Source organism: Felis catus, chromosome A3, assembly GCF_018350175.1.
Source record: "Felis catus isolate Fca126 chromosome A3, F.catus_Fca126_mat1.0, whole genome shotgun sequence".
Taxonomy (NCBI): Eukaryota; Metazoa; Chordata; class Mammalia; order Carnivora; family Felidae; genus Felis; species Felis catus.
This window is the reverse complement of record NC_058370.1, coordinates 112,374,735-112,400,973: the sequence shown is the minus strand read 5'-3', so window position 1 is coordinate 112,400,973 and position 26,239 is coordinate 112,374,735. Positions and strand designations below refer to the sequence as shown.

At 36.8% G+C, this 26,239-nt stretch overlaps 1 long non-coding RNA gene across 2 annotated transcripts in view; it reads left to right on the top strand.

The window, feature by feature from the left end:
• The window catches only part of LOC123384554, a 209,775-nt gene that overhangs the window by 68,006 nt on the left and 115,530 nt on the right, over positions 1-26,239 (top strand). Inside the window, exon 5 of one of the 2 annotated variants that reach the window (XR_006595823.1) lies at positions 4,524-5,084. The exons of the other annotated variant lie outside the window; for it this stretch is intronic. This is a non-coding gene — a long non-coding RNA (uncharacterized LOC123384554). Of the gene's footprint in view, positions 1-4,523; positions 5,085-26,239 lie in introns of those variants that run through there. 2 annotated transcript variants of the gene reach the window in all.

Sequence of the window (26,239 nt, the reverse complement as noted above, 5' to 3'; positions counted from 1 at the left end):
ATAATTTGGTGTTAGAATCTGTTTCTGACTTCCTTCATTGTACATTCTTTAATCAAATACCAATATAGATGAGTTAACTTCTATATATGGGCCCAATAAAAATGAAGCTGAAAATTTCCTAAATTTACTACCTAGTATCAGTCAGACACAGGTCACGGGGGGGGGGGGTGGACAAAGAAAATATGAAAATATTGATGGTTACAAAAAAGAACTAAACATAATAAATAATTCAAAACTATCTAGCTTATGGGCCAGAAGTAATATATTGACATAAATATTTTAATGAAATTAGATTAACCTAGCAAATAACTCTATAGTGCCATCCACTGTTTTTTTGTTTGTTTGTTTGTTTGTATTTTGTGTGGACTTTAACACATGTTGATAGCCCATAGGAAAGGTTCATTGTTGGTGGCTAATGTTTCTTTCCATTTGCATATGATGGCTTCTTAGAGAAATGTTTCAGGAACACTCAAGTTGTCAATAAACAAAAGGGCCAGACCTGTTCTTCTTATAGTCACTAACATACTGTAAGTTTGTAGAAATCGCATTTCTCAAATCTGATTTTAGTACAGTATGAAACAATATGCCTACCTATTCTAAGAAAGATACTGAGTGTTTGAAGGGTGAAATACTCTACAGCAAAAACTTTTAAAGACAAAGGGAAAAGTTATAAATCCTATATGTTACATTAGAAACTATGAAATAAACAGCAAGAGGTTAAAGACTAAAATATTTTTATTTCAACAAGCCACTTCAATACTATAAAACAAATCACTTGTCCTTCTATATCTTTCAAGTGGAATTCTTTGAAAGTTTGATATTACACATCTTAGAATAAATCCCAGGCAATTCCTTTGGTATTCATTGACAAAACAATATACGTATTTTCAGAAACCCATTTGCAAATGTCTCTTTTGGTCTGTCTCTCCGTGCAAAAAAAAAAAAAAAGCAGAGAGAAAAGATTTTTCCTTATTACTCAAAAAAGAAGAAAGAAAAATATGTAAGCAGACACTAAGTTTAATACTTTAATGGAAATTAATATGACCTATTTGGCTAATCGGCAGTAAAGACAGTAATACATCATCTTGGTTTGTTAGTACCTAAGAAGTAATTTAACATGTAGCAAGATGACGAAGTGTAGATCTAGAATAAAAAAGTATTTTACCAAAAAATTTCTTAGAAGTTGTTTATTAAATATTCCTGTGGTTTTATTTCAAATTGGACCTAACTTATAAAGTATGCAAATAGCAGAGATTGATAAAACAGTTAAATCTGCAAGTGCTTTCTCTCTTTAATTCGCATATTAAAAGTATATTGAAAGGTAGAGGATGAAGAGATCTTTTAGGAGAGAAGCAGGATATTGGGGAAGAAATAGGTAAAGAATAGGAGATCTACAACATTATTAGAAGTTGGTCTAAATCTGACTTGAAATGAAAACGAGAAGCAAATAATGTGAGATTAACATGCTAAACTAATAAAATGGTGCTCTTTCTCTACCAGTTTTCAAAGGATGATAGAAGTTAGCATTCATGTCAAAATAAGGCAACTGAGGTAATAATGAACAAACACAAATATGTATGTGGTAGGCATATTACTAGTTCATCCAATGTATATTAAAACATTATTTGTTAGGTACTATCCTAAAAACAGTGTAAACCATGGTATTTGAAGCAGCCTTTCAATCATACCTTTAATCACCTCCTCAGTGTTGTAATAGATGGATTGTGTGGGGTGCCTGCCTCACCCCTGCCTTCTGCTCTGACAAGTGTTCCCACAGTAAGAGCTGCTACTCTGTGCTACTCTGGCCCCAACCATTTCTGATTGGACCAGGAGTAAATAAATGCCTCATTAAGTGGAGCCTTTTCAAAGAACTGTTGTTCCACTGACCCTGAAATCCAGGGGATAAGGAAGAGGTTGGGTTATTTAATCACAGAAACTGAACCTAGGATAGGGCAAGGGTAGCTAGGTCAGGGCACAGCATAGATGGAGCAGAAGAATCAGGCAGACCTGCTCAGAGAAACAGATTGAGGACATGTGACCCCAGAGGAAGATAAGTGGAAAGAGTAGTTGTTTTGGTTCATGACCGTGTTTTCATTTCTATTTCCAATCCCTGTGGTATCTGACTACCTTCACTGACCCTAAATTCCAAAATATGCTCTTTTACTCTCTATCCTTTCCCTTAAATCACTTTCACCCATTTATTTTGGTTGGTTTTGTTTAAGGAAATTTAATATGTTTTTGTTACTTGCATACAAGGAGTATTCAACCACGGCACTAGTTTTTATTTAAAATTTACATTTCCTTCAACATGTTGGGGCAAACAAGTCAGCCACTTGAAAAAAAAACAATTTTGGTTTTTAATTTAGACTATAAGCAAAATATGTAACATATTTAAATATGTTATACAGAGGGATAACAATTAAATTTTTAGCAAAATTTTGGAGACAGCATGAATTTCTAAGTTGAGAAGTATAATAAAGAGCTTCAAAATTAAAATTTAATAGATTTGACTGCATGGTTTAAGGGCTCTGCATGTAAAAGGCAAAATAAATCCTATTAGAAAGCAATATATTGATACATCGAAAGCATATATTGGTCATATATGTATACCATATATGTGAGTGTCATTATCGTTCTTATATGAATATCTCAGAAAATCTGTAAGAAGAATGTCAAAAACTTCATGAGTAAAATGGACCAAAGTCCAAGTTCACAAAGATGATTAAACACAAATAATTGATATTAATGTGAAAACATCCAGTCTCTATCAAGTAAACAAATAAATATTAACACAAAAAAGAACACATTTTCTGCTACTAAATTGGAAATTTATTTTTAAATATTCACTGTTGCCCAAGGCAGGATAAAAGTGGAAATTTCCTACATTTTGGGTAATGCTAACTAGTACAACTCTTTTGAAAATGAATTGGAGATACTGTCCAGAGCAAAGGAAAGAAATAATACATACAAACAGACACACACACACACACACACACACACACACACACACACACACACACACACACTTGAGATATATAGTCCCAGAAGAGAATTACTGGGCCAAAGGATTTGTATTTAAACATAAACATCTGTGTAGCTATAGATATTACATAGGTATTAATGTTTATCTACATTCATGGCTATATATCTATATATTAATATTATTATATATTTTTATTTGTATATATTTTAAGTATACTTATCACATTATTTGTACCATGAAACACTGAAGAAAACTTAATATCCAATTATTGGAGAATATTTAGGAAGTTTGATAAAGTTACCTTGTGGCTTTTAAAGTGAAAGCTGTAAAATAATGAGAAGTCTCAAATTTGAAATGAGGTTACATTAAGAAAGCAAAATATATAATTAGAAATGTGATGTGTCAAAACATTTCAAAAATCTCAGGAAGAAAATGCTGGATGCAATGAAGCCTCAATGATTGAATTAAGATAATTTAATTATAGTTTGTTTTGCCTTTTAATACAAGAATGTTTATAATGCATCTATATACCTGTATATTTATTTTTTTAAAATCTCAATAACCATATGATTAAGACTGCACATTTGCAGCACATTCATCTTTACACTTTAATGTTATTTTGTTGATTTCTGAGGCCAGAATTTAATACAATTATTTATAGAAATGGATAATTAGAAAGAACTTACAGTCCAAACACTGAGGGAATAGTTAAATAAATTAAAGTAATTCTATTTGGAAAAATAGTATTCAAACTTTACTCCTACAGACAACGTAGTAGCCTTGGAAAGTAACTGAGAAATTCACTAAACCTATGTTCCTTATAATTATAAATATCTTTAAATATCTGCCTGTGGTGGGGACAAAATAATCTTACTAATAATATTCAGATACTAAGATTATGGACATTTTAAGATCAAGCTTTTCACAGAGCACCTGGGTGGCTCAGTTCATTAAATGTCTGACTTCGGCTCAGATCATGATCTCACAGTTCTTGAGTTCGAGCCCCTTACTGGGCTCTGTGCTGACAGCTCAGAGCCTGGAGCCTGCTTTGGATTCTGTGTCTCCCTCTCTCTCGGCCCATTCTCCCACTCGTGCTCGCTCTCTTTTTCCCTCAAAGTGAATAAACATGAAAAAAAAATAAAAAAAAATCAAGCTTTTATAAACTTGTCATATTATTTTGTATTTATAAAAAAGTTAATACTGTTAACATAATCAAGTAAGGAGGCTCTAAGCCTCCTTGGTAGACTGTATAAGCAAATGGAAAACAATACGTCATTTCCTGTAAATGCTTCTAATTAAGAACAACAGCCAACCACAAACAGCCAGCTAGGCTTTCCTAAATAATACAACTGATTATGCTGTAGCAAATCAAATAATTTCCTTGCTCTGCTTCAGGGTCTTTTCTGTAAAAACCTTGCTCCTAGCTTCTATCCAAGGAGACTCCTATTTCCCTATTTAGCACTGCTTGGTCAGAACTGATATTTGCTTAAGCTAAAAAAAAAAAAAAACTAATATGCTTCATTGTATCTTTTTTTTCCAGTTTCTGTTTTAATACATTAAACAAAGATGAGCTTTTTAACTGAAGGAAAGTAGATGTCATTCTGTGCATCAAGATAAGGCTTCTGAGGCAAACCAGAAGGTCTTCAAGCACACTGTATATATTCTAGTAATGGGAACTTTTGCCAGTGTTTGAAAAGGAAAAGCAGGCATTCGTTGAAAAACCGCTAGCATGTGATTTAAACCTACAATGAAAAAGGTCAGTTTTAAATACACTACCATTAATCCAGCTGCTTACACTGTAAATCTTTATTGAAACAGTGTCTGTTACATCCCTATGAAAGGGTTTTTTTTTTAAGTTGCTAATTACGTGCCCATCAGAATAATAGATGAATAATTATCCTTATTGTGCTTAGTGACATTGAAACTTCTTTTATTCCGTGATTGGACCTGCATAATTATAGATAATTGTTGGTACTGTATTGCCTGTTCAAATATAGCTCTGCAAAAATTACTTTATTTTAATTAAACATGTTTAATGTTTTACAAGTTTGGTTTGCTATCATAACCAAACAAACTCTTTTTAAATGTCATAATAGAATATATCTCCTGAACTCTTATTAATCAGTTTTGAGCAAATCAGTTCTTTAACTCTAAATGAACTGCCCTTGGGGTGCCTGGGTGGCTCAGTCCGTTGAGGGTCTTACTCTTGATTTTAGCTCAGGTCATGATCCCAGGGTCATGGGATTGATCTGTGCATCATGCTCTATGTTTAGCTTAAAATTCTCTCTCTCTCTCTGCCCCTTTCCTGTCCCCCCCCCCGTCTCAAATAATAATAAAAGTAAATAAATAAACAAACTGACCTTCTTCCACTTAAAAATCAATTAGATGAAATATAAAATTAGATGATTAGTATATTTTCTTTTGTAGGACTCAATTCTAAAAGCAAAGGTAGAATTTTTTTCTAATATTATTGACAATACGGTTTTTAGCTTTAAGAGATGGTAGTGCTGGGTTAATAAAGTACTTCTCAAAGATTTAATGAAATAAAGTATTGTAGAAACCATTTACAATAAGTATGACACACTATTTTGGAACAAAGTCAAGGAATATTAACAAAAAGAAATATAGAACTCCTTTATCAAAGATGTCACTTTCTCAGAAAACTTATTACAGTAGGAATCAGCCATATAACCTGAGTAGGCAGCCTGCACAGAACTCAGTCCTCTTTGCACTTCAGGCTTTGTACAAATACCACACCAGAAGTCACAAAGGACACTTTTCTTTGACCTTGTCTCCTCTTTTGATAACACATAGTTTATTTCAAGTTGACTTGTTCTTTGAGGCTGAGAAACACCACCGAGAGGTGGGTCCAATGCTTCTTTAGTGCATGGTCCACTTGTCTAAGATTCATAGGCACATTTTATGATGTTGTCATTGGCCATCACTCCGTCTTCCCTTTCCTTCTTGTGACTTTGTGGTAGGAGTTCAGTCTTGGAGCCAATTAGGGGTCTTTGCTGGGTTACTTGTCATTGACCTCTGCTGCTTGCCTTCTCCTGAGCAACTTTGACTCAGGTGCACAAACTCAAGTGAAAAAACACAGTATGGAATTTCAAATATTCCATTTACATCCAAGGTAACCCATCCCAAGGCTCCTAAGGGTCTTTGGCATTGTAGAATGATGGCACCCTGGGGACACTGGGTCTGTAGTTCATGAGCAATAAAACATCCCAGACAGAGAGATAGGGAGAAAAGTGTGAGGAGCTGTGTTTAATGGAAAGAGAAGCAGACAAGGGATTGAGCATAGACAGGCAAACTGTTAGGAACCATTGATAAAAATGTGTTTTCAAATTTGAACTTGTTTTCTTCTGGACCAAGACAGTTTTCATTCATTTGTTTTGCTTGCTTGTTTGCTTATGTTTTTGTTATTGTTTTTATGTTTGCATGTTTTGTTTGGTGTAAAAAGTACTAACATTTTCTCATTATCCAGGCTCAGAGTTGTCTTGGGATCCCCTTTTTCTTTCCCTCACCCATTCTCTTGCACATCAGCTCATTCCATACTCTATACAAATCTTTTACTGTTCTTTTCTCTTTCAAACTACATTTCTGCTTCTACTTCTAATGTTAGGTCATTCTTTTCATTTGCTTTGCTTTTAAACACACATCCACTTGCTTTTTTTTTTTCTTCCATGCATTAAGGTCTAACTCAAATGCCACTTTCATTGAGGAATCTTTCCTGATGACCCACATCTGAGATGTATCACTCTTAAGCTCTTTCTTATCCTCTCTTTTTTGTCTGGATATTCTGTTTTGCCTTAGTTGTTTATACCCTTGTTATTTTATCCTACTAATGTGAAAGCTCTTTGAGCCAAATACCCATCCTAGGCATGATATACATCACAACAAGTAACTTCACTTTCCACACACTATAAGATGAGAAGAACATAAGATTTCCTTTTAATATTTTAAACTAAGCATGTAACATAGATGCTAACAAGGGAGTCTTCATGTAACTTTATATAGGTCTTCCAAGAAGACAGATAAGATAATTTTTATGTGTAGCAGCTTAATATTTACATAGTGGATTAATTGTGAGATACAATATTTATCAGAGATGACAATGAAAATAGGCAACCTTCTTTCCACATAGTGAATATGATGCTCAAGTGGAAGAGTAGTCCCTAAAAATATTTTAACCTTTCATAATCAAATATGCTCATTATAAACACAGACTGTTTTAAAAATGCAAATTTAAATAATGTAACTAAACACTAATTTTGGAGAAAAATCTTCTAGATTTTAATTATAGAACCAAAAAATAGAAGAAGAAAATTCTAAGAGATAAATGTTTTTTTTTTACCTTTGATTAATGACCGTATATAATTTACTTTGGATTTACTGACAGTGTGAACGCAATGGGAATGGATTGGTCATGTTTCTCCATCACATGAAAACAACAGCTTTATGCAATCAACTTTGTAGAATCCCATTTTCTGGGAGAAGGTAGTAAGTGTGTGATAGAAAAATGGCTCCTGTCCAAATTATGATTCATTAAAAAGAGGCAGGCAGAGAAAGGCAGAAAAAATATTAGAAACATTTTTAACTCCTAGAAATCAGAAATGAATGTTTAACACGTATGAAGAAAGAGCAGTGAAAATCAGACTGTGATCACAGGGAATTCTTCTATATGACTTAACAGCATAGACTAGTTTACATTATCAATTTCAGAAAATAAAATATTTGATAATGCTGGGGCTAATGGTCATTTTGTTCATATTATAGTGCTGACACTTTCCCTTAGTTTCATACATCCTCACATGCGCCATATGTGAATAAAAATTATTTTGGCCCCAAGGAGATTTTTTTATACTCTTTGGCTTTGACTTTCAGAAACCTCCTGTGCCAGTTGATTCAATGCTTTGAAATACATAAACTTGTAGTGGAATCAAAAGTAATAACATTTTTATATAGGTTTAAAGAAAGTTCTTTTGAAAGTGTGTCTTCAACTAGGATTTGCTAAGACTGTAACACCATTTATCACATAGGGAAAAATGAACTGTTGTTTTAAGTCGACTATTGTTTAGTTCTCGAGGTGATCCGCTGAACCCTGGGAGTCCCTGAGACAATTTTAGAAGGGATATGAAGTCAAAACCATTTTAATAATAATATTATATATTTTATCATTTTTACTGTGTTAACATTGCACTAATTATGCCAAATCCATGGTGAGTAAAACTGTGGGTGCCTTAGCATGAGTAAAGGCAGTGGCACCAAACTATACTAGTAATGACTGTGTTCTTCACTGCTGTGAACTTAAAAGAAAAAAAAAATTCTTAGGAACATAAGACATTGAAACTAATTTTACTAAAGCTCAACCCTAGGATACATATCTTATTAAAATTTTATGTGATAAAGTAAGAAGTATGTATAAAGTACTTCTAATTCAAACCAAAGTATGATGCTTTAGAGAGAAATTGTGGAATTGTTTGGTTTGAAGGCAAATTAGCCACTTTTTTTCATGGAGTACCATTTTCAGTGTTTGAAGAATAACTATGAGAGAAACCTTGATTATTTAGGCTTGGGGAAATTGCCAGATATTTGTTCAAAAGTAAAGGAACTGAGCCTATCATGTCAAGGTAAACAATGAACAGTATTTGTTGGCAGTGATAAAATTTGAGTTTTCATGGGAAAAATGGAAATGTTGGAAAATACCTGTCAGTAAGAGCTTTACAGCTTCCTGATACTGGGCTATTTTTTGTGATAAGATTGGTGGTGATATTAAAGGTGATATTTTGCTATATTGTGAGGTAAAGAGTTAACTCAGCAGTCTTACATTGTTCAGATTCTGCACATTCCAAAGAACAGAATGGCTCTTGATTAGTTCATGGTACATAACATCTGAGCCTTGTAATATCTTGCCTGATAAGAGTGTTTTGTACATGGAGTTCCTGTACCTTGCTGTATTTGGCCTCTGAGGAGCTGAAGATTGAGTGGCCAAAACCAGTCTTGAGAGCAGTATGTCTACATGACTAACCTCAAGCCATTACTGGACTCAGAGCTCAGGTGAGCTACTCTGTCTGGTTGGCAATACTTGAGTTATGTTGTCACTAATAGAATTAAAGAGGTCCCTGTGTGACTCTTTCTAGTGAATTGAAGCCTGAGGTTGCTTTTAGGAACCCTCAACACACTTATAATGAAAAATGTCAACTTTGGAAGAACTTCACAACTCTGTGAATGACCAGTTCATGATGTAATAAAATCTTTCTTCCACTTCTTCCTGGTCACTGGCTCCTTTCTGATTAGTGGGACCTGAATAGGGCTTGGTTGCATACTTGCTCTGGTTCCGTCCTCTTTTGTTGTTTCTTCCTCTTTCTCTGGCTGACACCAGCCATTCTTTGACAGCTTTTGTGAAGCAGGTATATAAATGCTTGTTCTCTTTTGGATGCTTGGTTGATTTTTGTTCAAAGAATGCTGGGGTATACATTGTCAAGAACCAAGGCAACAACTCTTTCCTTTTCTTTTGTCTAGGGACATACTGTCTCTGCAGTGTATCTACCTGTACTTTTTACTTCATCTACTTTTGTCTAAAAGTACTTTTATCTACTTTTAGACAAAACATCCAACATGGATGCCTCTGTTCTCTCATTATGAGTGAAATCTCTTCAACCACAATTCCTAACTTCAACTCCATCCCTTGACTGTATACTATTATATACTACACAGTATTTTTTTTTTTTTTTTTTGAAGCTCTTTTTGCCTAGAAGTTAGGACTCTTGGAAGAGTTGATAGCTAGTTGAATCAAGCCTAATTAAGTTCTTTAGATACATGTGGCCCTGGATGTAAATGTGCCCTTGCCATGTGTCTTAATCAGCTCATGCTGCATGAAAAAAATACTATTAATGGTGTGACTTCCACACCATTCCACAACTAGAATTTATTTCTTACAATTCTGGAGGCTGGGAAGTCCAAAATCAAGGTGCTAGCCAATTCAGTTCCCCGGTGAGGGCTCTCTTCATGGCTTATAGAAATCTACCTTCTTGCTGTGTCCTCAAATGGCAGAGGGGGAATCAGGGAAGAGGGCAAAGTGAGGAGAGAGAGGAGAAGAGAATTCTGATCTTTTTCTCTTCACTAATCTCATCATGGAGGGTCACTCTTATGACCTCATCTAACCTTAATTATCACCCAAAGGCTCTACTTTCAAATATCATCAAGCTTCAACGTAAGAATTTTGGGGAGATAGGAACATTGAGTCCATAACACTATGGCAGTGGTGAAAGTGTAAATAGCTTTGCCCCTTCTCAAGACAAGGAATATGAAAGATCTCTTGTTTTTCCCTCCTGTGGCTATTCTCAGTCTCTCAGGTGGTTCTCTGGGAGCTCCCCTCACTTAGGGAAGTATTATTTCTAAGGAGGGGAAAAATAGCTTCTAAGCCTCAAACTCAGGATTGTTATTATTCTTACCCTTACTGTCCCCACTTGTCTTTATAGAGGCTAGCAAAAAGCAGTGGAGTTGACTAGTTTTGGCAAAGTCTGGACCAAAATGTTTATAGATTCCTTTAAAATAGAAGATATTTTGAGAGGCAATTGGGTGGCTCAGTCGGTTAAGCGTCCCACATCGGCTCAGGTCATGTTGGCACAGTTCGTGGGTTCAGGCCCTGTGTCTGGCTCTGTGTTGACAGCTCAGAGCCTGGAGTCTGCTTCAGATTCCGTGTCTCCCCCTCTCTCTGCCCTTCCTCGGCTCATACTCTATCTCTCAGACATAAATAAAATGTTTAAAAAAATTAAAAAAAAGATAGAAGATACTTTGAGCCTCTTTGTTCCTGCCTTTGGATCTCACCAGCCAATTCCTATAAAGTGTCACTCAACATCCAGTTACATCTCTACAAATGCGAATGGATATTCCAAAGTCATACATGGCGCCCCTGGAGCGTGCAACTCTTGATCTCAGGGTTGTGAGTTCAAGCCACACGTTGGGTATAGAGATTACTTAAAAATAAAATCTTTAAAAAAATTGCCTAGCACTACATATAATTCAATTCTTAAAAGTGTTGCCATGAATTGTGCCCTTTTAGGATGCTTTTCTGCCCCCTCCTTCCTTTTAAAAAAGGGAGGAATGACTCACCAAATTATTTTGTAATTAAAAAATTGTGAAATCATGTGGCACTTAGTTTCACAGATACTGTGTACCTGTTACCTCATTTTCTCTCCCAAGGATGCAAATTTTGTTTCTTGTTGTGTGAAAGCCAAACAGGGGAATTAAAAGTAGCAAATCTAGATAGAAAAAGGAAAATTTTCAGACTTACTTACCACTTTTTATAAAAGCATCAAAAAGTATATCAGTTGCTAAAATGTATTTTAAACTTAACCTTAAAGCACCCTTTGTCCTCAGATATCAAGTTAATCTCTGGAATGTTTATTTCATGTAACTCCAGACCTGAGAAGGATAAGCAGAGGTCACCAGATCTGTCCTGGTTATTAAAGATGAATGATAATCATCTGAAAAAGTTTGGGTGGAGGTTTGTGCAGGAGACAGTGCAGTGTAGGAGATAGGAGGGCCTTTGATCATGATGGTGGCTACCAACTAGGATGGCTTCCCAAGTGAAAGGAAAGTTGATCCTGGAGGGAAAGTTTCATTGAGACTGGAACAGACTGGGGTGAGATGAGATGCATTCTGAGAATCTAGAAGATACATTTGGGGAAAAAGCTGTAGGTCAGGGTAGCTTTTTGGCAAGATTTCTATGATCTACCTCAAACTGAATACCAAGTAATCCACTTTGTATTAGTAAATAATAAAAAAGGGGCCACCTGGTTGGTTAAAGTGTCCGACTCTTGATTTGTGCTCAGGTCATGATCTCATGGTTGTGAGATGGAGCCCCACGTCAAGCTCTGCTCTGGGTATGGAGCCTGCTTGGGATTCTCCCTCCCCCTCCCTCTCTTCTTCTCTATCTCCCTCTCTTCCTCCCCTCTCCTCCTCCCCCACTCACATGCATGCATGTGAGATCTTTCTCTCTAAAAAAAAGTAAAAACAAGAACAAACAAAAAACCCAAATAATAAAAGAAAATAAAACAATAAAAATTAAAATTCCTTTCCAGCCACTAACAGTACACCAGAAAAAATGAAACCATTACACAAATTGAAGGGGGAATTTTTATATTCTCCATTTCAAGTTCTTTAGTTATGTTTACATATTGGTCATTTAAAATATTTATAAAGTTCCTACAAAGTGTTTTGGATTCAAGGGAATAAAATAAACTGAAATAGATACTATCTTCTCCAGTTTACATTTGAAACCTCTTTATAGATTTGTTACATACAATGTTACTTATTCTTTATTAAAGGCACTAATTCTACCACACTGCCTGGGATACTACAGATAATATTCCCTTGTAGACTTTTTATTAAATTTTTATTCTTTTCTCTTTGGCTCTATCTTCACCTGGCAAGGTTTTCTGAGAAGTCCAAAGTGCTGGACATGGAAAAGAAAAAAGCTATAGTCACAATCCATCAAGAACTTTGCTTTCCTTCTAGACATAGCAGATGGCAATTTTCACATGTCAGAGGCAGGCACACAGGAATGCCATTTACCAATGGCATCAGCAAAATGGCAGCCAACCCCCAAACTGAGTAAGCATGTGTAATGTGGTTAAACAAAACCTATGTTTTTTATCTTCACCTCCTACTTAAATAGCAGTTGAGTCACTGTACTGATCAATTATGATCTGAGATGAATGATACAGTTACCAATCAACTGAAAGCTTCTTTGAGAAGTTGGAAGCTTTATATCTGTCTTCTTTAGCAGAGCCACTCTTACCGTAACTAAATATGCACTAAAAAAAAAGAAAGAAAAATAATTTAACCCAATTTCAAAAATACATCGTTGTAGCATTCTAAGCAAATAGGAAATGGTATCAAATCATGTGCTGTTTTGGCCATGTGGTAGGAGGTTCCCTTAATGCAAGTTATTGTTAGATAAACTTCGTGGATCGTAGATTAAACATGCCACAAAATACCAGTTTGAAGTAATAGAAGACTCTACTATAAGCAGTATATTTATATAATTACAGAAGACTGCTATTTCCAAGATAGTTGTGCTGCACCTGAGCTTCTCTATTACATTTTTGTTCTCCTGAATTTTTTTCCCCCTTTTACAGTAAGAACATTGTAGGGAATTTAGCTTCTAGGAAAATAGCTTCTTTTTAACAAATTAAATGCTGAATAGCCTTTCAGATTCAGAGTTAACATCTGTTACCCGTAATTAATTGTCATCATTGATGAAGACAAGCACACTATTAGCAGAAAGCAAGTCAGTCCAATACATTTCACGGAGAAGCTGGGTGAACAGTTTTCATTTTGCCATCTTTCCTAGTAGAAAATATTTCAAAGGACTCTCTGACTGTTGAGAGTTCATCCTCAGCAATGTGTGTGCTCTACCTGACCACCATAGATCGCTCACTCCCTTGTAGTAGCTAACTTTGAAGAGAACAGGGGACTACAGTGGTTTTACAGCTTCAAGGGAATTCTCTTCCTTTGCACCGATAAGTACACTTACTTGAGGTATGTCTTTTTCCACTAAGGATCATTTGAAAGTTCAGAGATAACAGAGTATTTTAAGTATCAGACATAAGTGTGGTAACTTTAATCCAGCTTTTCTTTAAAACTGACTTTCTACCTTAAAGCTGCATCCCTTTTTTTTTTTTTTAACATCAACAAACATTACATTGTTAAAAAAAAAAAAAGGCAATGAGAAAGATTGACAGTGAAAGGAACAGTGTGGGGTGGGAGAGCCAGGACTGTGGAAACAATTTTTTTTTCCTAACTAGCTTGTTTGTTTGTTTGTTTGCCACATTGCTGATTTGTTTTTAAATAGTTAACAAGATTAGGAATGCTGCTTAAAAATTCTTAGTGAATGATTCTGAAAGAACAGTTTTCACTGGGAAGGCGTAGCTTAAAGATACGGGCAGTAATTTGCCAGTTAAAAATATGAAGGAGAAGGAGAGGACGAAGAGGAAGAAGAATACAAACAGCACAAGAATATTTCAAGATCTCATGAATTAATAGAAATCTTGTTAGGTCATTTTTTTTTCCAAGATGGGTAAAAATGATATTCAGCTATGGTATGGACTTCTCGCTGAATGTTTTTTGTTTTTCCTTTTTTCCCCCCAGGAAGCTGGGAAGGAGCCTAGCCAAACCTGGTGAAATTTAAGTTGGTTTGTTAAAATTGCAGAGGGACCAGAGAAAATCAACATGCATAATAAGAGAAAAACATTTAATTGTAGGATAGATGAGGGATTTTTTTTAACTGAGATTAAAAGTGCAAAAGAAAAGGGTAACTGTGATAAACTAGATCTGATGCCAAGAGCTGATGCCAAGATAGGATTAAACATGCAAACATGGTATTAGCTGAAGCAGCTGCTAGAGAATCTATGACAGGAGCCTGAGAAGGCCAGAAGAACTTAGGGACTACAATGGAGATCTGACCTTGAGGGAAGGAGAGGGAAGGAAGGTTGAGTGCAAACACTGCTGACCGCTGAGCCGTCTATGGAAGGTTTGGCAAGGTCGTCTGGTTGTCCTCAAGCCAGAGTCTGAGGTCAGAGGTTCATAGCTTGCCACCTGCCTTAGTCTCTTGTGCCACTATCAGTTGATTGTTCCGTGTCTCTTCCGTGGTGGGTATTTTCTCTGTCAGCACAGAGCCTGATGCGGGGCTCCAACTCACAAACCATAAGATCATGACCTGAGCCGAAATCAAGAGTCTGACACTTGAACCACCTGAGCTACCTGGGTGCCCCCATGGTGGGTATTTTCTGATGGGCATTAACATGTGTTATAAAAATCTTCACATTTGATGCAGGTGCCCCTGGTTTTAAAGCATTTTTTAATGCATGTCCAGAAGATAAAAGTTGTTATTAATAGCCCGCACATCTTAGCATTGGTACCTGAACGTTTGTCAGTTGTTGCTTTTTAAAATGACATCTGGTAATGACCTCTAATTGCCTTTTTGTTTGTTTGTTTCTAAGATGATCAGTTTAAATATCTCAGAAGGCTTTGTACATTTCTAGGATCATACTATGTTCTAGCCCCTAGTATTTGTGTAGAGTTTGAAGAAGTTATTTCTTTTCATAAAACATTATTTAGTGACTACATGTAGTTTTTTAATTATTAAAAATCTGGACTAGTAACTGAATCCTCATCAGTGACCAGTTTAAGCCCTAGGGGCTGGGAGACCATTGCAAGAGGAGTTTTGGATGGGGAAGCAGCCTCTATGCTCTTCAAGATTTGTCTTGTAAATTATAGGGAATACATAACATGTGATATCACTTTAATAGAAAGAAAAAGTACTCTAAAGAATCCTACCCTGCAGAAATCTTTCATTGCTTCAAGATCCTTTAGAATTATGGTGTCCCCAAAGTGATTTATTACTAGATGTACTGAACCACGTAAGTCAATGTTATCTTGAAGTTCAAACACATCAGATAAAAGGAACCAGTAAATGACATCAAAGCAGTTGTAAAGAACAACTCAGGAGAATTAGAATTACAATATTTGATCTGGGTGTATACGTTACACTGTGCCTGCCCATTCTAATTATAATCACTATGATATACAAAAGTTGATTAATCATAAAGTGAAATTGCTGTCGCGGGAAAACTCTTACTCAGTGATTACATGATTCTAGCTATTCTAACATGACAGAGCATGCTTGCAGTTCTGAGGTTAAGGAACCCTTTGGCATTCAGATCTGAGAAGGAACAACTTTTTGTATATACAAAATTCTGAAAAAGCTACACTGTGGCTGCGTAATATGCTGAGTGGTCTTAAAATATTTCATCAAGAATCTTTGAAGGATTTAGTATTCTGCAAGAAAATAAAATGCTGTTTATCATTAAAAGGAAAGTTGACAGCATAACACTCAAATATAAATGAATTGAGTTCTGATTTATCTGAACTGACTTTGAAAAAAGGATTTTGGAACTACAAGGACATTTCTTGTACATCTTTCAGAGCAAGATACTGAACAAAACTTTTGTTTTTCAAACCTACATTCTAGTGTCAGAGAAATTAGTGAAATTTTCTGACTGCATCCCTGTCACCTTTTTCATGGTCTTGGGACTGTCACCATTGGCCCTGAACAAAGTAGATGGCAAAAGAGACATCGATGAAGAACTGTCTTCAGAGACCTTAATTTTTAGTATTCCTTACAATCATTTACAGAATCCTTTCAATCAAACAAGTCCTCAAATAGCATATAATGTCTGATGTTATTTTTCTTCATCATCTTCTCAGTCAACGTACAAACACATTATCATGCAAATATCAGAGGTCATATAGGAGCATGAATATCTTCAGCTTTTAAAAACATTAACTCCTTCTCTCCATAGGAAGTTGAGGTCCTTGGTGAACTTTAACAGGTTTGTTTCTTTTTAAAAGTATAAACATTAAAACAATTTTTTTTAATGTTTATTTCTGAGACAGAGAGAGAAAGAGAGAGAGAGTGTGAGCGAGCATGAGTGGGGGAGGGGCAGAGAGCGAGGGAGACACAGAATCTGAAGCAGGCTCCAGGCTCCGAGCTGTCAGCACAGAGCCCTATGCTGGGCTCAAACTCACAGACCGCGAGATCATGACCTGAGCCAAAGTCGGACGCCCAACTGGCTGAGCCACCCAGGTACCCCTTAAAAGTATAAACTTTTATTTGGAAGTGTTTTCAAAGTTAGAAAAGACTTGCATGAATAAGGCTAGCACAAAGAATACCTATATACCTCTTATCCAAGTTTGTCTAATTTTACCATTTGCTTTATATTGTATTCTTTGTTCTTCTTTCTCCATATATACATATACAATTTATATATATTTATTTTTATATTGTACCTATATATGTATGTATATATATTATGTATTATATTTTCATATTAATATATTAACATTAATTATATTATATTATAATATTAATATATTAATAACATATATTATATTATATTAATAATATATAATTATGATATTATGTATATTTTATGTATATATTATGTATTATTATATATACATACATATATATGTAATTTAATTATTTCTTTGCTCTCTATTATAGCAGGATGTTCCAAGCTTATGTTTATCTTGTGCTTAGCCTGCCTCAGCCCTAAAAATAGCCTAAGATACCCTGGCTCCTTTTAGTGGAAAATGACGTTAGAGATCAAGATGTGAGTATGAGATATGCTCATTTCTACTGGAGTGTCATTGTTTCTTGTACTTTTCAGCAGACAGAACTAGGAAATACGTGGATGTATATAAACACATGGACACAAAACATGCATCCATACACATAGGCATATCCATATTGATTCTACCTATAAGTTCATTCTTGCTTTACCATAGTTAGACCATTTGAATTACTTATGAATGGAAGTGTGACATCATCATGGAAGTTACTACTAGTTGCTTTGTCAGTATTTTCACAGTCATCTTTGGTTGGATGAATCCCATCCTTGAGTAGACTGTCATGTTTCTCTTTCCTTTCTCAAGATCCTATTTTTGCCCTCTTTTCCACTTTCCTTTACTGTTTCATCTCTAAAAGTGATACCCTTCTTAATATATCTGGTTCTGTTTCAGAAGCAATACATCTTCAAGGCTGCCACTTCAGGTTCTGTACACTTTCAAGTTCCTTTTCTGTGGTCAGTTCTATGAACCACCATTCTGACATACGTTGAGTATGTTACCACTTATCGTTGAGCATTTTCTTTCTGGGAATGGTTTTGTCCGTGCTTTTATCTCAGTCTTTTGCTCTCCTCTAGTCTTAATCATGGAGTATTGTTAGTCTTCCTTCCTCCACTCTCTGCACCCACAGGATTGCAGCATAGAGCTGGTAGTGAGAATGCCATTGGATTTTTTTTAATTTTTTATTTTCTCTGCTTGCAGGTAATTGTAAAGTTGCATTTCTCTGTCTTATAATAATGCTTAAAGTATTGGCTCTGAGTGGTTTATTTGCTCTCCCTCTTGAGTTTATGGAGTGCTAAACCATTAAAATAGTTATATGTCTTCTGAAAAACCTCAAAAATAATACGGGCATCAAATAAAATGTTTTCTCAGAAACGACCATTTTGGTTTAAATATTTAGTCATTATAGGGAAATGTGAGCTAGATGCTAATACTTTCAGTTAATTTGGGAGAAGTGACCAGGAGGTCAGCATGTGAAAGAGACCAGGTGGGAGAGATGGGTAGTGTGGCCAGATGGCTCAGGGCAGAGGAGTGGGTATGGATACAGGAGAGTAGAAATGTAATGGACTAGAAAAGCACTAGGAGCAAGGTTTTTGATCGTCTCCCAAGCCAGAGGTTTTAGAAAATCAGCAGCATTTATCATAATAGAGCTTCTGGGGAAATAGTATCCTCAAACAAAAGCTTGGGGAGGGAATATTCTGTGAATAGTTTCCAGAAAATGGAAAATAGGTGAATAGTGGTACATTCGGATTGGAAAGGATGAGTAGGGCAGCATTGGGATGCAGTTATGATATGGAGGATGGCCAAAATTGGCTGGGATGGGTGGTGTTGCAGGATGAACTCTTCCTAAATTTTAAACAGACATCACATACAAAGTGGCTTTAATGCAGGCACACTTTAAGTCTCCAGTTTGAGTCAGAGGTTTAGAGAATGGTCTAGACAAAGGGCCCTAAGAGAAACAAGGGTCTCATCTGTAGGCGCTAAGGTAGACACAGGTGGGGGTCCTTGGTTGAGTACGCAGAGAAGGAAAAAATCTTTTTTCCTTCTATCTTTCTAGATTCTCTGCTGGGTTTCTGTAATAAAAAACAGGTTAACAAGTGAAAAAAACCCGAATTTATTAATATGTATGTAATATGTACGTCTTATATATACATGGGAGAAATTCAGGCATGAGTAACTCAAAGGGATGTTTAGAACTTAGGCACATACATCTTAGGTTAAGGACAGGGAGGCAAAATATGGGAAGGTAACCAGTAAAAGTATAGGGATCAAGGGTAAGGTTTGTTAGGCAGATTTGAATGGTGTCTTCTGTGATTAAGAGTCATCCTTCTCTTCCTGATACATAGAGAGAAACTCCTTTACAAATGGAGATTTGCTTTAAAAATGTAAATTTTCCTTACAAAGGGACACTCTGTTCTGTCCTCAGAGCTTCTCCTGTGTCTGCTGTTATTCAAAATAATCAGTAAAAATTATCTTCCTGCCAAAGAGGCATATTTTGGGATGGCATATTCTGGTCTCCTACAAGTCAAAGTCCTGGTGTGGGTGGAGTTGGAGATCTACATGCAATCTGCTAGGAGCTTTAGTCTGATTTTCCCAGAGGCTCACAGGTAATAAATGCCAGTCCACTCCTTCTAGCCTCTAGTGCTGCAAATGAGGTAGATACCTAATGTCAGTGTCGCCACTCTCTCCTTTGCATGGGTTATAATGTGATACCTAGATATGTGTTCTTCATTTGCAATCCAGTGACATCTTTGCATCTGTGAACTTAGCATTTTCTTCAGTTTAGGGGTCTGGTCATTTGTTACAATACAGTTAATGCCTCTTCTCCATCCTTTTTATCCTTTACCAGCTCTCGTTATTCATTGTCAAATTCTTTCTTCCTCGTTATTATTTTCTCTCTATCCTTTGCCTCCACTCTGAGATATTTTTCTCCTATTTTACCTTTTAGGCCATTAATGCGGGTTTCAACACTGTCCACTTCAGTTTTCCCCTGAATTGTTCAACTATGAACAGTTATGTTAAACCGTGTTAGTGTGCTGTATTTTAGTTTTCTTAAGGTCTGCTGTTATTACATTAAGTGTGGATTTTCTGGTTTTCCTTACATGTGTTCTGTGTGTTCTGACATTCTCAGGTGCTAAGAGAGTGACTAGTTCTCTATTTTCAGCTTTTTAGGGCTCCAGTGTAATAGTTGGAGAGTATGGTTGGAGTGTGCCACTGGTAGATTTCCAGTGGGCTTCTTCTCCCCTGAGGCCTGGCCTCACATGTAGAGTTGGGCATGCTACCAGTTTGCAGCTGCAACGGCTCGAGGAAGTCGTGGAAGACATGGCCCATCTTCTGGTTCCTCTAGGAATTTTGGGGCTCCAGGGACAAGTCAGATGTACACAGGGTCAATGTCAGAAGGTAATGTTTCCCCACCCTGAAGAGGATATATGCTACTCACTGGCTAGTGCACTGGGGGCTCCTGAACAATGCCTCCACAATGCTGACCCCGCCCACCATAAAGGACTGCACCAGTCATCTGTAATGAGATTCTGGTAAAATACAGGATACCCAGTTTAATCTGAATTTCAGTTAAGATATATATATGTGTGTGTGTATATATATACACACACACAAATATGTATATACACACACACATATATATATACATATATATACACATATATATATACACATATATATACACATATATGTATGTATGTGTATATGTGTGTGTGTGTGTGTGTGTGTGTGTGTGTATATATATATATATATATATATATATATATATATATATATCCTAACTATTGCATGAAGCACACATACATTTAGATGGTATTCATTGTTTACTGGAAATTCAAATTAAAAACATTTTAATGTTTGTTTATTTGTTGAGAGAGAGAGAGCATACAAATGGGGAGGGGCAGAGAGAGAGGGAGTTACAGAATCAAAGGAGCACAGAACCCAATGCAGAGCTCTAACCCACCAACTATTAGATCATGACCTGTGCTGAAGTTGGATGCTTAACTGACTGAGACACCCAGGTGCCCCTAAAATTCAAACTTAACTTATTTTTCTTTGCTGGATCTAACCACTTGACCATAGAGGTCAAGGACATCTTGCACACAGCGGTCTGTAAGGTCATGCAGAAGGTTGATGCAGAAAGGGCAGATGGTTTGATCTTGAGAGATGGAAGAAAGCAGTTCAGTTCCTGTCATGTCTCCAAATCTTTTTTTTTTTTTTGCAATCTTCTACTTCCCTTTTCACTTTGCCCATTACATATGTTTTCCAAAATAAACAAGACCTTTTGAGCTGACCTGGAAAGTAACAACAATTATAATAAAACCTTTCCCCATTAGAATCATGTGCCTGTGGGTACAAATATTTTACACATTTTGTTTTATTTTCCACATCAATGATTTTATTTTTATTATAGTAGGTTATAAAGCAAAATATAGCTATAAGCTATTTTTAAGAAACACATTTAAAATGAATAATTAAAGAAAACAATTAAAAGGATACTGGAGAAAGGGAAACAAAATATTAAAAAGGTTAAAAGAAAAAAGTAACAGTGGAAAATCATTATCAAACTATTGAGAATTTAAGTTTAAAGTCACCAAACAGGATAAACAAATGCATATTGTAATAATTTGTATCTCACAAACATAATAGCTAAAAACCACAAAGAAATGCAGACATTGGAAATATTACAATGGAAGACTTCCATATTCTCAGAATTAGGCAAATTGAATGACCACAAGAATAGCAAAATAAAGACATTAGGAAGAGGAAATTGATTAAAAAAATAGTTTAACATCTGATGAAGGGGTCGTAGAGTAAGGAATGTTATAGGTTACTGGCAGAAAATAAAGCATTATAAGAATTTGGAAAAACAATTGGGCAGCCTCTATTAAACTGAACTTTCAGGGGCGCCTTGGTGGCTCAGTCACTTAAGCGTCTGATGCTTGATCTCAGCTCAGGTCTTGATCTCAGGGTAACGAGTTCAAGCTCCGCACTGGACCCCATGCTGGATGTGGACCCTACTTTAAAAAAAATGAGGGGAACCTGGGTGGCTCAGTTGGTTGAGCATCTGACTCTTGGTTTCTGCTCAGATCATGATCTTACAGTTTGTGAGTTCGAACCCCACATTGGGCTCTGCGCTGACAGCGTAGAGCCTCTGCATCTCTCTCTCTCTGTCTCAAGGATAAATAAATAAACAAACAAAAATGAACTTTCAAAGATCTTTTGACCCATCAAGCTCATTCATGGAAATCTTTCCATGGAGGTACCTGAATGACTCAGTCGGTTAAGCATCCGACTCTTGCTTTTGGATCAAGTCATGATGATCTCATGGTTATCAGCTGTCTTTCTCTCAAATAAATAAACTGAAAAAGGAAAAAAAAAACTTTGCTATAAAGGAGAAGGCATTGGTATTTGAGTTTCAGGGGAATAGGAATGTTCGCTACAGTACTATAGGCAATGACAAAAAAGAAAGGAAATGAAATGGATGCCTCTCTATAAGAAAATGGGTGACTTCTTGTTCTCAGCAAGGAATACATGTCAGATGAAACAGAGGGAGTTAGAGGAGTTGCCAGCTAAGAGAGGAATTCAAGATGCAGAAAATGTGTATGATTTGGTGTTTTAACCTAAATATGACTTAATGTATACTTTCTTATAAAGTTGAATGAATAAATGAAGAAACATGGGTGGAATAAGTATATACTAACAGTTTTACTTTACATTGACTGGTAAGAGTGACTATTGGAGAAAGAACGCAAAGATTTCACTGACTTTCACACTGAGTTGTAAACAAAGAACACCTATGTAGGTATCATACTGTGATCCACGCAAAGGAGAGAGGAAAATGAGAGGGGAAAGCCATGCAGAAGAGAGAAAAAAACAAAAATGTTGCCCCTAAATAAAAACATGTATGGCATGATCGCACATATGAATTTATTTAAAAATATTTATTGCCTTATGTGTAAATAAATTGACTAATAAAAATCATCGGATCTCTGCCCATTATATGCACATTATAGGAAAAAAAAAATCTCAGTTCCTGGTTTTGGTCTCAGAAGTTATCTTTTATCTCCTACTCTTTTTTTATTCCGGCTCCAGTTATGTTATTATAAAAATTGGCATCCTCAGTAATCCCAGGTTAGAAGTCGGCATCTCCTTACTGGCTGGGGTTCTCACACTTGTGCTTTCTAGCTGGTTGGTTACCCTTCTCTCCCTTCCCACCTTCTTAAGCTTTTCCTATATAGATCTGTGTCAGGTGTTGTGGAAGGTGGAAGAAGTGTATTGCTCAGTCCCACTTTTGAGAGAGCTCAAAGTACAGCTGGAGAGACAAGTCATGTGCACTTAAACTACTGCAACTTTAGAATAAACCAATGCAAACACTGGCATAAGCCAGGACATAGTTAAGAAACAAATGCAGTTTATTTTTTTTTTAATGAAAAAAAATGTTCATTTATTTTTGAGAGAGAGACAGAGACAGAGAGAGACAGAGCATGGGCGGGGGAAGGGCATAGAGCTAGGGAGACACAGAATCTGAAGCAGGCTCCAGGCAGGCTATGAGCTGTCAGCACAGAGCCTGACTCCAGGCTCAAGCTCGCAAACCACAAGATCATGACCAGAGCTGAAGTCAGACGCTTAACTTATGGAGCCAACCAGGCACCCCTTGTGGCTCATTATTTAAACTGCATGTGTTTCTTAGAGCACCTGGGTGGCTCCTGGGTTAAGTATTGGATTGAGTCATGATCAGGTCATGATCTTGTGGTTTGTGAGTTTGAGCCCAGAGTCAGTCTCTGTGCTGACACCTCAGAGCCTGGAACCTGCTTCAAATTCTTTGTCTCCCTCTGTCTCTGCCTCTGCCCCTGCCCTTCACCCTCTGTGCCTCTCTTTCAAAAATAAAACATTAAAAAAACATAATGGGCCACGTACTAGAGTTGATAAGAGGGAGAATTTACCATGGGTTGGAGTAATCAGAGAATTCAGTGAGGCTATTAGCACAAGGACTTGGCTCTTGATACCTGTGGTTACACAGGCTGTTTTGCTGCTAAAACATTCTACATAGGCACGTCTTCTTAAAAAGAAACCAAACACTTCCTAGGAAGGAATGAAGGGACACCACAAAGAAAACCTAGCAGCCCATCATTTGATCAAAGAATCAGAGCATTAAGTTTTCATGAGAATGCCTATCTCCCAAAGGATAACTCTATGGTAAACAGTCCTATATCCAATTCCTTAGTGCATGAGGTGGGAGAACAGGTCTATGCAATGCTAGAATTCCTTGAGCCAGAAATACTCGGGGCGCCTGGGTGGCTCATTCAGTTAGGCTTCTGACTCTTGGTCTTGGCTCAGGTCATGATCTCATGGTTTGTGGATTTAAGCCCTGTGCTCTGGACAGATAGGATGAAATCTGCTTGGGATTCTCTCTCCTCCCCTCTCTCTGCCCCTTCCATTCTCTCTCTCCCTCTCTCAAAAATAAATAAACATTAAAAAAGAAAAAGAAAATAGTGAACACTTTCTCGAAAATCTGTATATTCCAGGCAACACTGGAAGTATCTTCTTAACTCCTCCAACACTTCTGTGAGGTTGGCACTGTTATTATCTGTTATTTAGGGTGGAGGAAATGGAGTCACAGGTAGGCTAGTACTTGCTTGGTGTCACATTGCTTGTGAAGGATAGAACTGGAATTGGAACCTAGGTACAGACCCACGATGCTGACCGTCACTTTAACAGTGGACACGTTACAAGGCAGTATGTGGTGCAGTGACCATTAGCCTGGACCTGGAAACTGCTTCAGTATGATCATGTGCCTTTAATCATATTTGTAAAAATAAGGTTGTAGCTGCACAAACCACTTCCTACTGCATCAGGGAAACTCCTTTAGGACCAATGGTAATTAGTAAAAGGAATCTTTAAATGCCTTCACTAAGCAGCGTGGTGGGAATGTTGCAGGGTACACATGGCATATTTTAGTACTTGCTGTAGAATTTAGACAACTGTCAGCCCATGGGGAGCTCATATTTAAGCTAATTTAAAATAAATGAGTAATTAACATTTCATGAGCTAATGAATCAGACATTTGGCTAAATGGAAGACATATCATGTCTGTAGCTCAGCCCTCAATCTCAGCTACGAATCCTATAATTCAATTAAAAACAAGCCCTTTGGCCTTTGCTTGAAAAACACTATTGTGTTTTTTCCTCTGGAAATATCTAGATTCCCACCATCACCCCCCTCCCCTTAATACATACTTGCTGTAATAACACATTTTGCTTTTGGATTTCTTTCAGTGAATGAAATATGTTTTAATGATCTTCTCAAGATAATTTAAAATGCGATCTATATTAAACTCCTTGTTTGAAAGGGATGGGAAAGGAAAGTGGGTGGAGTCTAGACTAGGAAATTTCAGTTTTTCAGCTTCATTTTTTTAATTTAAATTTCTTTTTTAATGTTTATTCTTGAGAGAGAGTGCGAGTTGGGGAGGGTCAGAGAGAGAGGGAGACAGAGAATCCAAAGCAGGCTCCAGGCTCTGAGCTGTCAGCACAGAGCCCAACACAGGGCTTGAACTCATAAACCGCATCAACTTCATTTTTTTTAAATATTAATATATCCATTTGAGAGGGAGTGAGTGCCCACGGGGGAGACACAGAGAGAAGAGACAGAGAAACCCAAGTAGGCTCTGAACTGTCAACACAGAGCCCAGTGTGGGGCTCCAGCTTGAGAACCAAAATCAAGAGTCAGAAGCTTAGCCAAATGAGCCACCAAGGCACTCCTCAACTTCATTTAAAAAAAAAAAAAGTTTATTTTTGAGAGAGACGGAGACAGAATGCGAGTCGATTAGGGGCAGAGAGAGAGGGAGACACAGAATCCAAAGCAGGCTCCAGGCTCCGAGCTGTCATCACAGAGCCTGACGCGGGGCTAGAACTCACGGACTGTGAGATCATGACCTGAGCTGAAGCCGGACACTCAACCGACTGAGCCATCCAGGTGCCCCACAACTTCATGTTTTTAAGGTTGTTTTGCTGTAACTTTTACTGAGAGCTTTCTAGGCCTGTTGAGGAGCAAGAATCCTGTCCCCTCAAAGGTCCTTCTAGGTGGGCTAAGAATCATATCTAGCTGGAGAAAATCAAATTTAATAGGCGTACCCACAGGGAATCCACACAGACATGGAAATTCTGAAGACAGGCAAAATGAGGTATATGTGCCATTCTGAAATAAGGAGCAGTGGGGAGGGGTCTGGTAATTCAGAGGAAAGGAATGTACTTCACAGGGTGATAAGAGCATATGTTTGGTAATTAGATATTTGCCTTGTCACATAGATGGGTCACTCAGATAAAATTTGGGAAGGGCTCCTAATTTAGATTCTTCTTGGTAGTTAAGGGAGCGGCAAACGTTTCTCTTAAGCCTCTGTGGTCTCAAGTGTCTTCAGTTCAAAATAATCCAGATGCTACAGTGGCTCATTCAAGGGGATGGGGGCGGGGGGGAGGGTTGTCCTGAAATTGTCAGGGCTTTATGCTGACTTCTTTACATGCAGTATCCAAATAGGACTCAGCAATATTAGGTGGT